This window comes from Zingiber officinale, chromosome 6B (genome assembly GCF_018446385.1).
Source record: "Zingiber officinale cultivar Zhangliang chromosome 6B, Zo_v1.1, whole genome shotgun sequence".
In the NCBI taxonomy this organism is placed as follows: Eukaryota; Viridiplantae; Streptophyta; class Magnoliopsida; order Zingiberales; family Zingiberaceae; genus Zingiber; species Zingiber officinale.
The window spans coordinates 30581123-30596400 of record NC_055996.1 but is presented as its reverse complement, the minus strand read 5'-3'; the positions used below and the strand labels follow the sequence as shown (position 1 = coordinate 30596400).

Below are 15278 nucleotides of genomic sequence, written 5' to 3'. Positions count from 1 at the left end.
TAACCATGTACGAGCGGTCGATAGGCAAAATTCTCATGGAATAGGATATATCAATCCTCTATTGACTGGGATAGTATGAGTATGCACTTCTTGTCCATTACCCAAATGGTAGTGGCAAGAATGGTATGGTTGTTGGTATTTCCTGATACTATGCTCCTTGATCTTCAATAGGTTGTTGACAGGCCAAACCTCTACTTTCTAACTCGATATCAGTTGGTGCCACAGAAGAATCTACATCCTTTGCATCAGTACGGATCATAAGTGTCAACTGGTCGCGTCCATGGTCGACCCCGACCACGATTGTAAATAAGACTTACTCACTAAGTATCACCATGTAAGAAATGAATAAATGAGTACCCAATAGACATGTATAGAAACAACTACACCATCCAACATAATTGAAGAGTCTAACAGTAAACCGATCAAAGTAATGAACCCAAAAGGTAAGATAACCACTAAAGATATACCTTATTCTCCTATAGCTCAGAGATGTTCTTTGGCTTACCTGGCATCCCAAACTTGGGAAATCGTAAATTGAAACAAGATGCAAATCCTAAAACACAGCCTATAATCAAAATTGAACCATGCTATGATACTAATAAAATTATCACGTCCCAAGGATATACTTATCCACTAAATCAGACGGTACTCCTAGTGATAATATATGAAATGATTGATATCAAACCATCTAAAGCTAACACAAATACAAAAGCAATATAAAATAACTAAGTTATTAAAGTTGATGCGTATATGTATGCATATATATGAGATCATACTAAACTACACAAGATAAAAGTCATATTATTCTATCAAAAAAAACTGATACAGTAGGAAAACTACAAACACAAGCATCGAGAAAATAAACCAAGCAACTCAACAGAAATCTAAACTCGAGTGGAACCGACAATCAGTACCTTTGAGTGACACAACATATCCTCTAACTGCTAACCCGAAAGTCAAAGGAAAAGTAAGGTGTAGTGAGTATAATAACTCAATGAGTATAAGAAGATAGTGCATGATACTAGGCGATGGTCTGAGGCAGCTTGGAAGGGTGCACAACGTCATTACGGATGACGTGAGTGTAGCGGCGATGCAGCGATGCAACTTTATGGCAACGTAACAGTCAGCTGCTACGACGGTGTGCACTGCGAACGTGAGTTCATCTAGAGGAAACGACACAGAGGAGCGACTTGTAGTGAACGAGGAATGGGCACAACGCTGGTGCGAACTTGCACACCTCGATGAAGGAGCAGTGCAAGTTGTTGGGTGGCACTAGTCTTTCTAGCAACGAAAACGTCGTATGCTCATGAGTAGAGCTGCACCTACAATCAGTGAGGTTTCGACTAGGCGATGGCCGGCACGCGACAGTGGTGGCGGTAGTGAGTAGTGCATGCGGGTCACGCAATGTGTCGCGTGAAATAGATGAATAGTAGGGTAGAAATTAACTTAGGGGTTGATAACCCAACCTTAATTTATATATAGTTAATCAACTTCCACTTTAGTTGGATAATCTAAACAAACGTTATATCTTACCCCTTTATCCTCATAAAATATAAAATGATTCATTTAAAATTTAGAAAAATTCCAATAATTTATATTAATTCATATAAATTTATTTGATTATTAATTATCAATTAATGTGGTATTATTTTCCTAGATAAATTCATTTATATCAACCTTTTAATCATTTTCCTTATTTTCCTTGGTGTGTGTAGCGTATCATACATTGTATGTTCTAAATCTATTTATCAAGTGTGTAGGACTGAAAGATGTGATGAGACCTAACACTAAGTTGAAGTCCAGTTTGGTTTGGGAGGCCTAATAACTAGCAGGAAGACCAGATAGGTTGATATATGATTGGACGTCCAGTTGGATCTGTGGGGCTTGACAACTGCTAAAGTCTAGATGAGGAATTTGACATGAAGTCTTGATGGATCTTGTCAAGTAAGTCTACAATGGTAAGTAAGATAAGCACTAAAGGAGAGTGATCCAGTGAGGATGAGTCCTAGTGGGACAGTAGGTGTTGGTCCAGCTTAGATCTATTTTCAAAGTTTTAATTGAGATCATGAATAGATCCTGGTCTTTGTAAGACAAGATTTAATTAATAATTTTATTTTTATTACGCTAACTCTGTTTTACATGATACTTTTGTTATTTGGACTAACTCTATTTTGCAAGAGCTAAAATGCATAACTCAACCTTGGATGAACATGCTTGAGGTGCCTCGGAGCTATGGAGAGGCACCTCGGAGCTTAGTGGAGGTGCCCTGGACATGATGGAGGTGCCCTCGCATGGATGAACTTTGGGGATAGAAGTTCGCTGAGCGAAGGCACTCGGGAGAGCATTGGAGGCGCCTCAGAGTGCATTAGAGGTGCCTTAGAGCCATTGAAGGCACCCTTGTGTGGAAAGAAACCGAAGACCTCGGATCAGATAAGCGCCATTGGAGGCACCCTGACCCATTGGAGGCGCCTCCAATGGTGTATAAAAGAGTGTCTTAGGCCAACAAAAAAAGACAACTCTTACATGAACTATTGTGATCATTTCTGTTGCTTCATTACCACTTTGCTATGCTTGATTACTTCAGTCAGAACGACACCGAATTTGAGCCACGATCTTCAACCACAAAAGTCAGTATAATTTAAAGTTGTACTTTCATATTCATTAATTGCATAGGAAAGTGTAGGGTCTTATATTTTCATTAAATCTTGTATTAGATTTTGTGAATAATAGTGAATTATCCATCAGAAAGGTCTAAAGGGTCTGGGTCTTGGAATAGCAGTCGTCGAAAGCTCTGAAACAAATAAATCAGTGTGTTTTGCTTTCTCTTCTTTCTTACTTAACTATTTTGATTTCTGCTGCACACTTATTTTTTAATGTTCGGAGAAGAAAGATTTTTAAAATCACATGATTCACCCCTCTCTTACGTGCACACAATTCAACAAGTGGTATTAGAGGAAGGTTCACCTTGAATTGGTGTAACCACCAATCAAGTAGGGGATTTTTCTTATTATTTTTTGCTTTGCTTTTGTTCAATTTTGAATTTTTTGATCTAATTCAGATTGGTGCAATCACCTCTTCAGATAATATTTCTCGCTTTCTTTTGTGAAATACTTGAAATTAGTGTAACACTAAATGAGTCATTCTTTTCTATTTTATTCCCTCCCACACTACTATTTCAAGACCTAGTCTTGGGACTTTTTCTCTCAGTTTCTTTTTGTGTGTGCAAGTTCTTTCCTAATGCCCAAAGTGAAGGCTGCAACATTGCTCAACCTCCAATCTTCAGCGGGGATGATTTCCCTTACTGGAAGAAAAGAATGGAGGTATACTTGAAGACAAACATTGACTAGTGATTTTCAATCCGATGAGGATGCATGGTGCCAATTGATGATGCAACTAAATTCCCTCTTAATCCGGAAAACTGGAACCCAGAAATGAAGAAGACTCAAGTTGATTCAAAAGCTCTGAACACCCTTCAATGTGGACTGACCAAGGAAGAACTCAACTAGGTCAGATCGTTCGAGAACACAAAGGAACTCTCGGATAAGTTGAACTAACTACATGACGACACAAGTGATGCTAAGGTAATGAAACATGATTTGTTATTAAATAATTTATTTAATATTAAAATACAGGATAGAGAGACAACAACTCAACTACATGCAAGGATTAAAGACATCCTGAATGGACTTCATTTGATAGGTCATCAACTAGAAAATAGGGACGTCATAAGGTAAGCCTTAAACTCTTTTCCTTGAAATGCACCGTGGGCATCTATAGTAGATGCCTTTAATGTTTCAAAGAATTTGAATAAATTAAAATTAGATGAGTTATTTTATAAACTTGAACTCCATGAATAGACTAACTCAAATCAGGTCGAGAAGGGTATAATGTTTCTTGCAGGTTCGACAAAGGAGGAGAAAATAAGAACCCAAACCAAGCCTGAATTAGAAGATGAATCTAATTCAGAATCAGATGAAGAACAACTAATGAACCTAATAAGGAAAATGTTCACTAGAAAGAAAAAGAACTTCACCAATAATGATATCTAGAAAATGATCAAGTCGACATCCAATGATGCAAAGATAAACATCACATGCTTTGGATGCAACAAGAAGGTACACTTCATACACAAATATCTAAATCTAAAGGAAGATAAGTCGAAGAAGATGAAAAGGAAGAAAGTCCTATAAGCCACCTGGGACGAATTTATAGGTCATGTGTAGACCGGCTAGGGGGGGTGAATAGCATCCTGTAATTAAATTTACTAATTCTCTTGCTTCTCACTTAACAAGGATACATGCACATTAATTAGACAAAAAATAACATAAAATAAAAAAAAAAGAATAAGAGGTTTTTACTTAGTTACAGCCTAGGTGGTTGTTAGTTCAAAACTTTAAAAGTTCTATTAAAAATCTCCTTCTGACGGAGTAACCTCTTACAACAATTAAATATACAAAAAATGGAAAGCAGTAAACAATAGAAGAGAGTGTATATGGAAATCCAGGTTCACAACTCTATTTATAGCTCTCCTAGTCGAACTGACCGTTTAGGATCAGTTATCATGATCTGAAGTTTATTGGTCAACTGATCCTTTTGATCAGTCGATTGAACCTCTTGAACCTAGCCGACTTTAGTCAAGATTTAGCTTTTGTTTGGATAATTCATTATTCGATCGATCGAACCTTTTTATCAGTCAACCGACCCCCCCGAACTTCGTTCGCTTCCATTGCACTAAATTCAAATCTCTGAGCGTAAACTGGAGAAGATGATAAATAGTAGATGTGTGCACACGTGTAATGGAAAACGTATCTGGCCAATGGAGAGGACCCTCCTTTTATACTACCTCTGATAACCTCCACGATAATAAGGTGACAAAGAATATCTGATGCCAAAATATATTAGGTAATGGAAGATGCATAGTTATCCTCCGAGAAATCTTCTGTTACATGTATATGAACAATCTTTTATAATCTTTGCAATAAATAAGGTGGCTAAGAATGTCAGATGTCATGTACTGGTAGATGTATAGCCACCCTCATATATAGGAAGGTTCCATCGTAGATATATGTTATAGTAGCGGAACATTCCCTGACAAGTAATTATTATTCTCTGCTAGGTTGTTATGACTTCCTGACAATATTGTCTCCTGGAGGCAATCCGATCAGTCTGGTGTATGATGGTAGGTTAGCATATAAGAAGGGGGGAGCTTGGCCCCATAGATCCGTCTGGCACTTTAGGCCGATCGACCATATACTAAGTGTCCTGGCACTGAGGAATAGGGAACTATGCCTTATAAATCTGACTAGCCCTTGGGCCGAACAAACGACCATATGATGAGAATTGCCTTAATGCTGAGAGATAGGGACCTAGGCCTTGTAAACCCGACCGACCCTTGGGCTGACCGGCCATATGCTGATAGTTGTTATAATGCTGAGAGATAGGGAACTGTACCTACAACCTGATTAGCCCTTGGGCCGATCGGCCATATGCTGAGAGTTGTATTGTAAAAGCGGGGAGTTGGGCCCGTATGCCCTATCGTTGCGGGAGTTGACTAGGTTTATCCTGTGTATCTTGGCACTGAGGTGTGGAGGGCTGAGGCCCTTAAGTTCAACCGACTCCATACTGAATGCCTAAGCGTTGAGAAGTGAGGAGCTGAGTTTCGGTGAGAGTGACTCGTCCATCTACTTATATTTTGACCCTGATTGTCATCCCACCCTAGCTTTCACCGCCGCCTCACGTACCTTGACCTTAACCACCACCTCCCATTGGGTCCGCTCATAACATACCATATCATTATTGTTAATACATACTTACTTAATCCTATTGTATTTAATATTTAAATATCAATCAGAGTGGCGCAGCGAAAGCGTGGTGGGCCCATAACCCACAGGTCCCAAGATCGAAATTTGGTTCTGATAAATTTTTTTTTACTTAAAAATAATTTGAAATTTTTTACAATTAAAATAGTAGATAAATTTAAAGAAAGTTTAGAGTTAGCTTGTGAAAAGGAGTGTTATGAATTGATTTTCATAACCATTTTATTTTACAAAGTAAATTTTCATAAAATTAATTTCTCGGGAGTACAAAATTAATTCAAATGAAAAATTATTTTTCAAATATATTAAACTTGGCACTAAGTTTTTCAAATTATAAAAATCATGCATTAATTTTCTCAAGATGCTCCATTTTTTTTTTGTCTCTCTAACTAATTAAAAAAAACTGGCACTTAGGAATAGGGAACTATGCCCTATAAATCAGACTAGCCCTTGGGCCGACCAAACGATCATTTGATGAGAATTGCCATAATGCTGATAGATAAGGGACCTAGGCCTTGTAAACTAGACCGACCCTTGGGCCGACCGGCCATATGCTGATAGTTACCGTAATGCTGAGAGATAGGGAACTGTACCTATAACCTGATTAGCCCTTGGGCCGATCAGTCATATGCTGAGAGTTGTATTGTAGAAGCGGGGAGTTGGGCCTGTATGCCCTACCATTGTGGGAGCTGACTAGGTTTATCCTGTTTATCTTGGCACTGGGGTGTGGAGGGCTGAGGCCCGTAAGTTTGACAGGCTCCATACTGAATGCCTTAGCATTGAGGAGTGTTTCGAAGAGAGTGACTCGTCCATCTACTTATATTTTGACCCTGATTGTCATCTCACCCTGACTTTCACCGCCGCCTCACGTAACTTGACCTTAACCACCACCTCCCATTGGGTCCACTCATAACATACCATATCATTATTGTTAATACATACTGACTTAATCCTATTGTATTTAATATTTAAATATTAATCAGAGTGGCGCAGCGGAAGTATGGTGGGCCCATAACCCACAGGTTCTAAGATAGAAACTTAGCTCTGATATTTTTTTTTTACTTAAAAAAAAATTTGAACTTTTTTACAATTAAAATAGTAGATAAATTTAAAGAAAGTTTAGAGTTAGCTCGTGAAAAGGAGTTTTATTAATTGATTTTCATAACCATTTTATTTTACAAAGTAAATTTTCATAAAATTAATTTCTCGGGAGTACAAAATTAATTCATATGAAAAATTATTTTTCGAATATATTAAACTTGGCACTAAGTTTTTCAAATTATAAAAATCATGCATTAATTTTCTCAAGATGCTCCGTTTTTTTTTGTCTCTCTAACTAATAAAAAAAAATGGCACTGTGGAATAGGGAACTATGCCTTATAAATCTGACTAGCCCTTGGGCCGAACAAACGACCATATGATGAGAATTGCCTTAATGCTGAGAGATAGGGACCTAGGCCTTGTAAACCCGACCGACCCTTGGGCTGACCGGCCATATGCTGATAGTTGTTGTAATGCTGAGAGATAGGGAACTGTACCTACAACTTGATTAGCCCTTGGGCCGATCGGCCATATGCTGAGAGTTGTATTGTAGAAGCGGGGAGTAGGGCCCGTACGCCCTATCGTTGTGGGAGCTGACTAGGTTTATCCTGCATATCTTGGCACTGAGGTGTGGGGGCTAAGGCTCTTAAGTTTGACCAGCTCCATACTGAATGCCTTAGCGTTGAGGAGTGAGGAGCTGAGTTTCGGTGAGAGTGACTCGTCCATCTACTTATATTTTGACCTTGATTGTCATCTCACCCTGACTTTCATCGCCGCCTCATGTACCTTGACCTTAACAACCAACTCCCATTGGGTCCACTCATAACATACCATATCATTATTGTTAACACATACTTACTTAATCCTATTGTATTTAATATTTAAATATCAATTAGAGTGGCGCAGCAGAAGCGTGGTGGGCCCATAACCCACAGGTCCCAAGATTGAAACTTGGCTCTGATAATTTTTTTTTACTTAAAAATAATTTGAACTTTTTTACAATTAAAATAGTAGATAAATTTAAAGAAAGTTTAGAGTTAGCTTGTGAAAAGGAGTGTTATGAATTGATTTTCATAACCATTTTATTTTACAAAGTAAATTTTCATAAAATTAATTTCTCGGGAGTACAAAATTAACTCAAATGAAAAATTATTTTTCGAATATATTAAACTTGGCACTAAGTTTTTCAAATTATAAAAATCATGCATTAAGTTTCTCAAGACGCTCCATTTTTTTTTGTCTCTCTAACTAATTAAAAAAAACTGGCACTGAGGAATAGGGAACTATGCCCTATAAATCTGACTAGCCCTTGGGCCGACCAAACGATCATTTGATGAGAATTGCCTTAATGCTGATAGATAAGGGACCTAGGCCTTGTAAACCCGACCGGCCCTTGGGCCGACCGGCCATATGCTGATAGTTACCGTAATGCTGAGAGATAGGGAACTGTACCTATAACCTGATTAGCCCTTGGGCCGATCGGTCATATGCTGAGAGTTGTTTTGTTGAAGCGGGGAGTTGGGCCCGTATGCCCTACTGTTTTGGGAGTTGACTAGGTTTATCCTGTGTATCTTGGCACTGAGGTGTGGAGGGCTGAGGCCCTTAAGTTTGACCGGCTCCATACTGAATGCCTTAGCATTGAGGAGTGTTTCGAAGAGAGTGACTCATCCATCTACTTATATTTTGACCCTGATTGTCATCTCACCCTGACTTTCACCGCCGCCTCACGTAACTTGACCTTATCCACCACCTCCCATTGGGTCCACTCATAACATACCATATCATTATTGTTAATACATACTTACTTAATCCTATTGTATTTAATATTTAAATATCAATCAGAGTGGCGCAGCGGAAGCGTGGTGGGCCCATAACCCACAGGTTCTAAGATCGAAACTTGGCTCTGATATTTTTTTTTTTACTTAAAAAAAATTTGAACTTTTTTTCATTTAAAATAGTAGATAAATTTAAAGAAAGTTTAGAGTTTGCTTGTGAAAAGGAGTGTTATGAATTGATTTTCATAACCATTTTATTTTACAAAGTATATTTTCATAAAATTAATTTCTCGGGAGTACAAAATTAATTCAAATGAAAAATTATTTTTCGAATATATTAAACTTGGCACTAAGTTTTTCAAATTATAAAAATCATGCATTAATTTTCTCAAGATGCTCCATTTTTTTTTGTCTCTCTAATTAATAAAAAAAAATGACACTGTGGAATAGGGAACCATGCCTTATAAATCTGACTAGCCCTTGGGCCGACCAAATGACCATATGATGAGAATTGCCTTAATGCTGAGAGATAGGGACCTAGACCTTGTAAACCCGACAGACCCTTGGGTCGACCGACCATATGCTGATAGTTGCCGTAATGCTTAGAGATAGGGAACTGTACCTACAACCTGATTAGCCCTTGGGCCGATCGGCCATATGCTGAGAGTTGTATTGTAGAAGCGGGGAGTTGGGCCGTATGCCCTATCGTGGTGGGAGCTGACTAGGTTTATCCTGTGTATCTTGGCACTGAGGTGTGGAGGGCTAAGGCCCTTAAGTTTGACCGGCTCCATACTGAATGCCTTAGCGTTGAGGAGTGAGGAGCTGAGTTTCGGTGAGAGTGACTCGTCCATCTACTTATATTTTGACCCTGATTGTCATCTCACCCTGACTTTCACCGCCGCCTCATGTACCATGACCTTAACAACCACCACCCATTGGGTCCACTCATAACATACCATATCATTATTGTTAACACATACTTACTTAATCCTATTGTATTTAATATTTAAATATTAATCAGAGTGGCGCAGCGGAAGCGTGGTGGGCCCATAACCCACAGGTCCCAAGATCGAAACTTGGCTCTGATAAATTTTTTTTACTTAAAAATAATATAAACTTTTTTACAATTAAAATAGTAGATAAATTTAAAGAAAGTTTAGAGTTAGCTTGTGAAAAGGAGTGTTATGAATTGATTTTCATTACCATTTTATTTTAAAATGTAAATTTTCATAAAATTAATTTCTCGGGAGTACAAAATTAATTAAAATGAAAAATTATTTTTCGAATATATTAAACTTAACACTAAGTTTTTCAAATTATAAAAATCATGCATTAATTTTCTAAAGATGCTCCATTTTTTTTTGTCTCTCTAACTAATAAAAAAAAAAAGGCACTGAGGAATAGGGAACTATGCCCTATAAATCTGACTAGCCCTTGGGCCGACCAAACGACCATATGATGAGAATTGCCTTAATGCTGAGAGATAGGGACCTAGGCCTTATAAACCCGACCGGCCCTTGGGTCGTCCGACCATATGCTGATAGTTGCCGTAATGCTTAGAGATAGGGAACTGTACCACAACCTGATTAGCCCTTGGGTCGATCGACCATATGCTGAGAGTTGTATTGTAGAAGCAGGGAGTTAGGCCCGTATTCCCTACTGTTGCGGGAGGTGACTAGGTTTATCCTGTGTATCTTGGCACTGAGGTGTGGAGGGCTGAGGCCCTTAAGTTCGACCGACTCTATACTGAATGCCTTAGCGATGAGGAGTGAGGAGCTGAGTTTCGATGAGAGTGACTCGTCCATCTATTTATCTTTTGATTCTGATTGTCATCTCACCCTGACTTTCACCACCGCCTCAAGTACCTTGACCTTAACCACCACCTCCCATTGGGTCCACTCATAACATACCATATCATTATTGTTAATACATACTTACTTAATTCAATTGTATTTAATATTTAAATATCAATCAGAGTGGCGCAGCGGAAGCGTGGTGGGCCCATAATCCATAGGTCCCAAGATTGAAACTTGGCTCTGATATTTTTTTTTTACTTAAAAATAATTTGAACTTTTTTACAATTAAAATAGTAGATAAATTTAAAGAAAGTTTAGAGTTAGCTTGTGAAAAGGAGTGTTATGAATTGATTTTCATAACCATTTTATTTTACAAAGTATATTTTCATAAAATTAATTTCTCGGAAGTACAAAATTAATTCAAATGAAAAATTATTTTTCGAATATATTAAACTTGGCATTAAGTTTTTCAAATTATAAAAATCATGCATTAATTTTCTCAAGATGCTCCGTTTTTTTTTTGTCTCTCTAACTAATAAAAAAAAATGGCACTATGGAATAGGGAACTATGCCCTATAAATCTGACTAGCCCTTGGGCCGACCAAACGACCATATGTTGAGAATTGCCTTAATGCTGAGAGATAGGGACCTATGCCTTGTAAACCCAACCGGCCCTTGGGCCGACCGGCCATATGCTGATAGTTGCCATAATGCTGAGAGATAGGGAACTGTACCTACAACCTGATTAGCCCTTGGGCCGATCGACCATATGCTGAGAGTTGTATTGTAGAAGCGGGGAGTTGGGCCCTTATGCCCTATCGTTGTGGGAGCTGACTAGATTTATCCTGTGTATCTTGGCACTGAGGTGTGGAGGGCTAAGGCCCTTAAGTTTGACCGTCTCCATACTGAATGCCTTAGCGTTGAGGAGTGAGGAGCTTAGTTTCGTTGAGAGTGACTCGTCCATCTACTTATATTTTGACCCTGATTGTCATCTCACCCTAACTTTCACCGCCGCCTCACGTACCTTGACCTTAACAACCACCTCCCATTGGTTCCACTCATAACATACCATATCATTATTGTTAACACATACTTACTTAATCCTATTGTATTTAATATTCAAATATCAATCAGAGTGGCGCAGCGGAAGCGTGGTGGGCCCATAACCCACAGGTCCCAAGATCGAAACTTGGCTCTGATAATTTTTTTTTACTAAAAATAATTTGAACTTTTTTACAATTAAAATAGTAGATAAATTTAAAGAAAGTTTAGAGTTATCTTGTGAAAAGGAGTGTTATGAATTGATTTTCATAACCATTTTATTTTACAAAGTAAATTTTCATAAAATTAATTTCTCGGGAGTACAAAATTAATTCAAATGAAAAATTATTTTTCGAATACATTTAACTTAGCACTAAGTTTTTGAAATTTTAAAAATCATGCATTAATTTTCTCAAGATGCTCCATTTTTTTTTTTTGTCTCTCTAACTAATAAAAAAAAATGGCACTGAGGAATAGGGAACTATGCCCTATAAATCTGACTAGCCTTTGGGCCGACCAAACGACACTATCATGGGAATTGCCTTAATGCTGAGAGACAGGGACCTAGGCCTTGTAAACCCGACCGACCCTTGGGTCGACCAGCCCTTGGGTCGACTGGCCATATGCTGATAGTTGCCGTAATGCTTAGAGATAGGGAACTGTCCTACAACCAGATTAGCCCTTGGGTCGATCGGCCATATGCTGAGAGTTATATTGTAGAAGCGGGGAGTTGGGCCCGTATTCCCTACCGTTGTGGGAGCTGACTTGGTTTATCCTGTGTATCTTGGCAATGAGGTGTGGAGGGCTGAGGCCCTTAAGTTCGACCGGCTCCATACTGAATGCCTTAGTGTTGAGGAGTGAGGAGCTGAGTTTCGATGAGAGTGAATCGCCCGTCTACTTATATTTTGACCCTGATTGTCATCTCACCCTGACTTTCACCGCCGCCTCACGGACCTTGACCTTAACAACCACCTCACATTGGGTCCACTCATAACATACCATATCATTATTGATAATACATACTTACTTAATCCTATTGTATTTAATATTTAAATATCAATCAAAGTGGCGTAGCGGAAGTGTGGTGGGCCAATAACCCACAGGTCCTAAGATCGAAACTTGGCTTTGATATTTTTTTTTTACTTAAAAATAATTTGAACTTTTTTACAATTAAAATAGTAGATAAATTTAAAGAAAGTTTAGAGTTAGCTTGTGAAAAGGAGTGTTATGAATTGATTTTCATTACCTTTTTATTTTACAAAGTAAATTTTCATAAAATTAATTTCTCGGGAGTACAAAATTAATTCAAATGAAAAATTATTTTTCGAATATATTAAACTTAACACTAAGTTTTTCAAATTATAAAAATCATGCATTAATTTTCTAAAGATGCTCCATTTTTTTTTGTCTCTCTAACTAATATAAAAAATGGCACTGAGGAATAGGGAACTATGCCCTATAAATCTGACTAGCCCTTGGGCCGATCAAACGACCATATGATGAGAATTGCCTTAATGCTGAGAGATAGGGACCTAGGCCTAATAAACCCGACCGGCCCTTGGGTCGACCGACCATATGCTGATAGTTGCCGTAATGCTTAGAGATAGGGAACTGTACCACAACCTGATTAGTCCTTGGGTTGATCGACCATATGCTGAGAGTTGTATTGTAGAAGCAGGGAGTTAGGCCCGTATTCCCTACCGTTGTGGATGGTGACTAGGTTTATCCTGTGTATCTTGGCACTGAGGTGCGGAGGGCTGAGGCCCTTAAGTTCGACCGGCTCCATACTGAATGCCTTAGCGATGAGGAGTGAGGAGCTGAGTTTCGATGAGAGTGACTCGTCCATCTATTTATCTTTTGATCCTGATTGTCATCTCACCCTGACTTTCACCACCGCCTCAAGTACCTTGACCTTAACCACCACCTCCCATTGGGTCCCCTCATAACATACCATATCATTATTGTTAATACATACTTACTTAATTCAATTGTATTTAATATTTAAATATCAATCAGAGTGGCGCAGCGGAAGCGTGGTGGGCCCATAACCCATAGGTCCCAAGATTGAAACTTGGCTCTGATATTTTTTTTTTTACTTAAAAATAATTTGAACTTTTTTACAATTAAAATAGTAGATAAATTTAAAGAAAGTTTAGAGTTAGCTTGTGAAAAGAAGTGTTATGAATTGATTTTCATAACCATTTTATTTTACAAAGTATATTTTCATAAAATTAATTTCTCGGAAGTACAAAATTAATTCAAATGAAAAATTATTTTTTGAATATATTAAACTTGGCATTAAGTTTTTCAAATTTTAAAAATCATGCATTAATTTTCTCAAGATGCTCCGTTTTTTTTTTGTCTCTCTAACTAATAAAAAAAAATGGCACTATGGAATAGGGAACTATGCCCTATAAATCTGACTAGCCCTTGGGCCGACCAAACGACCATATGTTGAGAATTGCCTTAATGCTGAGAGATAGGGACCTATGCCTTGTAAACCCAACCGGCCCTTGGGCCGACCGGCCATATGCTGATAGTTGCCATAATGCTGAGAGATAGGGAACTGTACCTACAACCTGATTAGCCCTTGGGCCGATCGACCATATGCTGAGAGTTGTATTGTAGAAGCGGGGAGTTGGGCCCTTATGCCCTATCGTTGTGGGAGCTGACTAGATTTATCCTGTGTATCTTGGCACTGAGGTGTGGAGGGCTAAGGCCCTTAAGTTTGACCGTCTCCATACTGAATGCCTTAGCGTTGAGGAGTGAGGAGCTTAGTTTCGTTGAGAGTGACTCGTCCATCTACTTATATTTTGACCCTGATTGTCATCTCACCCTAACTTTCACCGCCGCCTCACGTACCTTGACCTTAACAACCACCTCCCATTGGTTCCACTCATAACATACCATATCATTATTGTTAACACATACTTACTTAATCCTATTGTATTTAATATTCAAATATCAATCAGAGTGGCGCAGCGGAAGCGTGGTGGGCCCATAACCCACAGGTCCCAAGATCGAAACTTGGCTCTGATAATTTTTTTTTACTTAAAAATAATTTGAACTTTTTTACAATTAAAATAGTAGATAAATTTAAAGAAAGTTTAGAGTTATCTTGTGAAAAGGAGTGTTATGAATTGATTTTCATAACCATTTTATTTTACAAAGTAAATTTTCATAAAATTAATTTCTCGGGAGTACAAAATTAATTCAAATGAAAAATTATTTTTCGAATACATTAAACTTAGCACTAAGTTTTTCAAATTATAAAAATCATGCATTAATTTTCTCAAGATGCTCCATTTTTTTTTTTTGTCTCTCTAACTAATAAAAAAAAATGGCACTGAGGAATAGGGAACTATGCCCTATAAATCTGACTAGCCTTTGGGCCGACCAAACGACCATATCATGGGAATTACCTTAATGCTGAGAGATAGGGACCTAGACCTTGTAAACCCGACCGACCCTTGGGTCGACCAGCCCTTGGGTCGACTGGCCATATGCTGATAGTTGCCGTAATGCTTTGAGATAGGGAACTGTACCTACAACCTGATTAGCCCTTGGGTCGATCGACCATATGCTGACAGTTATATTGTAGAAGCGGGGAGTTGGGCCCGTATTCCCTACCGTTGTGGGAGCTGACTTGGTTTATCCTGTGTATCTTGGCATTGAGGTGTGGAGGGCTGAGGCCCTTTAGTTCGACCGGCTCCATACTGAATGCCTTAGTGTTGAGGAGTGAGGAGCTGAGTTTCGATGAGAGTGACTCGTCCGTCTACTTATATTTTGACCCTGATTGTCATCTCACC

The 15278-nt window shown here is 38.4% G+C and overlaps 3 non-coding genes across 3 annotated transcripts; all 3 read left to right on the top strand.

The window, feature by feature from the left end:
* Window positions 1-9648: 9648 nt before the first annotated feature.
* TRNAM-CAU lies at window positions 9649-9720 on the top strand. The gene has a single exon. It is a non-coding gene; the product is annotated as a tRNA-Met (tRNA).
* Window positions 9721-11557: 1837 nt separating this feature from the next.
* Window positions 11558-11629, top strand: TRNAM-CAU. Its single transcript has one exon. It is a non-coding gene; the product is annotated as a tRNA-Met (tRNA).
* Window positions 11630-14436: 2807 nt separating this feature from the next.
* On the top strand, window positions 14437-14508 carry TRNAM-CAU. The gene has a single exon. It is a non-coding gene; the product is annotated as a tRNA-Met (tRNA).
* Window positions 14509-15278: the final 770 nt, after the last annotated feature.